Consider the following 3025-nt stretch of genomic DNA (forward strand, 5'->3'; position numbering starts at 1 on the left):
AGGAGGGGGGGAGGGGAACACAGAACTTAGTGCACGCAGAAAGCAGCAGAGCGTGTCACCTGCTGAACTGACTGCAGAGGCCCAGCGAGGACAGTGAGTGTCATGTGGAGCCACTGCTGGCTGCCCAGGCTCTAGCTCAGGGGTGCAGCCAAGAGATCCCTGGTGGTGCCTGCTCCCTCACATGCGGTTCCGGAGCCTGTCCCCTGGCCTGAACCCTGGCTCGTGTAATGATGATGTGGACTTGGACAGGTTTGCTGACTTTTCTGTGGCTTAGCTTCCCCATGTAAAGCAAGGGTGGTAACTGCGCCTACTGCAGTGTTATGGGAGATGGCAGATGGAACACCCCCCAGACAGCATCCCTCCCTGCAAGCTTTTGGTAAAGTCACTTCTGCAGGATGGTGGTGGCTACAGCCCGAGGGAGTGCTGCTCCACCAGGAGCAGCTTTGTCCCCAAGGGACATCTCGAGCCATTTTGGTTGTCACCATTAGGAGTGCAGCGGACACAGGCTACGAGTAGGGGGATGATCTCCTTACAGATGGACCGAGCTACCTGGGGCCCTCCAGGCAGAACTGCTTGCTGAGTGTGGCCTGCGGGCTTGAGCCAGCGGATGCCATGCATCATCTGCAGCTGGGTGACACGGGTGCCAACCAGAATCTGGCTGGGCAGACAGCACTGGGCGGCCTGCCAGGAACTGTGCAGGGACCTGGGGTGACCCAGCCCGGCAAGCCATCTACATCCAATATCTAGTCTCCCCGCATGTTTTATTTGGGGCAACAAGATGCACTCAGCTAAGACTATATTTCCAAGCCCCATCAAAATACTGTGATACCACATAACTATTACACCCGCTGGTGTAGACGCTTGTGGTGACAGAGCACACACAGCCAGCCTGCCAGGGCAGCAGGAAGAGTCCTCCCAAGTGAGCTAGGAGGTTTAACAGAAGTAGCCTCAGCCACTCACTTATCCATGCGGCTAGTGTCCGCTAAGCCCACGAGGTACCAGACATTGTTCTAGTTCCTGGACTACAGCTGGGAATAAGCCAAAGTTCCTGACTTATTTAAAAAGATACTGGAACAAATTAACAAAATACTGTGCTACAGTGTGAAATGGTGACAGTGCTATCAACAGCAACAAAAAAACGGGTAGACACGGCAATCTTGGAGTGAAATTTTGTATTGCACTGTATTGCATTGTATTGTTTGATTGTATTATTTTTTATGATTTGGTTTGATTTGACTTGATTTGATTGTGGTACCAGGGACCAAATTCAGGACCTTGCGCTTGCCAGGCGGGTGCTCATGCCACTGAGCTCTCTCCTCAGCCCTTCGGAGGGATTACTTTAAATAAGGCTGACAAAAAGGCCAACAGTCCACATCTTGATCTCCCAAAGGTCTTTTAGATAAAAGATCCAAAACTTCAAATGACCATCCTCTTGCAGACTAAAAACAAGAAGGCTCTTTAAGACCTGGGGGCGGGAATGAGTATTTCCCATAATGACGAAATTTGAGCTGAAAGCTCCACACCCTAGCAGAGCCTGTCATCTATTCCCAAGAATATGAAGCTTAAGAGAAAGCCCACACCTGTTTTTTCTAGTCATCACTGGAAATCTGGAGGGGTCCCCAAAGATAAATAACTGCCCTGCCTTGGGGTGTGAGGGTAATAGCCCTGCCCAAGGAACTCGAGGATAGCTTTTCCAATCCAAAGGATGGACAGTGGGTTTCGTGACATGGGCCCACGGTTTCTGTGCTCCTCTAAAACAGGAAAAAGACAGGAACCCCCAAAGTGAGAAACAGCTCACCTGGAGAGATGACGTGGATCGGTGTTGGACACAGGCTAGCAATGGGAGACAGGCAGGAGGGTTTTACATGGTGCCTAAAATGGAGCCATGACCCGGCACGTGCTACACAAGCACTCTGCTGTGGAGCAGCACCCTGCCTTGCCTTGCTGGCGTTTAGATGTTCACTCAGCTCTTTGTATCAGCTTTTTCAGCGTTGTAGCAGAGAAGCAGAGATAAAAGGAAAAGGAGGGGGCCTCCATGCCACTGAGAAGGACTCAGAGAGGATTGACCACAGGGAGAAGAGGCACCTCTGACCTGAGACAACGGAAGGCTGAGATTTTACGGGACTTTGGCTAGGGGCAGAGTTTGAGGGGCAGGGTCAGCGACTCCCGAGGAGCTGACTGGGGGCTCCCTGTGTGCGCAGGAAAGGCATCCAGGACTGGGGTGGGAAGGAGGAAGTGGTCCCTGGGAAGATGAGCTGTTGTTTTGGGGATTCAGCCACGCCGAATCAGGGCCATGAGAATTTAGCAATTTGTACTGAGGCTGGAGCCTGTCAGAGTCAAGCCAGGGAACTCAGTGACTCGTTGAGGCCCCATCTCAAAAAAACGGAAGTGGGAGTTCGCACACAAAACTCAGTGTCAGTACTGAAAAATTGCACATGTAAACATTCATGAGTTTGTAGTGATAGTTAACACAAAGATTTGGCGCTGTTTTATGACAGATGCCAACAGAGGGCAGGGCAGAAGCAAGAGTCAGCACTTTGCAATGCCGATCTAACAGTCCCTCAGGTATCATCTGTGGATGGACTTCTGGTGGCTTGAGGGTCACGCCGCCATAACCTCGGCAGCTCGCCACAGCGGGCTTCTGTTTGCAGCTCTGAGACCAGAATGAATGGGCTGCGCTTCCAGGGGTTCTAGGGCAGAAAGGCATTGTCCACAACCAGCCCCAGGCCTAGAGCTCCAACCTAGCTTCCGTCACCCGCCTCTCCCCCACTGGCTTGGAGTCTCTGCCTGTCCCTGGGGAGGACACTGGTGACCACTTGTTAGAGTTTGTGTCTTGCTGTCCCTGCAACGCTTTGTGAATTTCTAGAACTTGCAACTGACTCACGGTCCAACCCTGGACTGTGTGTAAGCGCCTCACTGCCCTGGGGGGAGAGCCTGCGTACAGGGTGAGGGAAGGAGGAGGGCTGCTCTGGTCCAACCCTGGGACTGGGTGCAAGCACCTCACTGTCCTGGGGGGAGAGCCTGC

Source organism: Octodon degus, unplaced genomic scaffold, assembly GCF_000260255.1.
Source record: "Octodon degus isolate 3935 unplaced genomic scaffold, OctDeg1.0 scaffold00025, whole genome shotgun sequence".
Lineage (NCBI taxonomy): Eukaryota > Metazoa > Chordata > Mammalia > Rodentia > Octodontidae > Octodon > Octodon degus.